General features: G+C 30.9%; 1 protein-coding gene across 3 annotated transcripts in view; it reads left to right on the top strand.

Moving 5' to 3' along the window:
* Positions 1 to 259, top strand: part of CTNND2 (catenin delta 2) — a 453,358-nt gene that overhangs the window by 110,519 nt on the left and 342,580 nt on the right. The gene's annotated exons all lie outside the window — the stretch shown is intronic.

The following is a 259-nucleotide window of genomic DNA, read 5'->3' as shown; positions in this document are numbered from 1 at the left end:
TCTTTTGTTTTTGGATGGAATGTCCTATAAATATCAATTAACTCTATCTTGATTAATATATCATTTAAAGCTTGTGTTTCCTTATTTATTTTCATTTTGGATGATCTGTCTATTCGTGAAAGTGAGTATTAAAATCCCCTACTATTACTGTGTTACTGTCGATTTCCCCTTTTATGGTCATTAGCATTTGCCTTATGTATTGAGGTGCTCCCATGTTGGGTGCATAAATATTTACAATTGTTATATCTTCTTCTTGGAT

The sequence above is a fragment of the Physeter macrocephalus genome, chromosome 8 (assembly GCF_002837175.3).
Source record: "Physeter macrocephalus isolate SW-GA chromosome 8, ASM283717v5, whole genome shotgun sequence".
Taxonomy (NCBI): domain Eukaryota; kingdom Metazoa; phylum Chordata; class Mammalia; order Artiodactyla; family Physeteridae; genus Physeter; species Physeter macrocephalus.
This window is presented reverse-complemented; position numbering and strand designations above follow the sequence as displayed.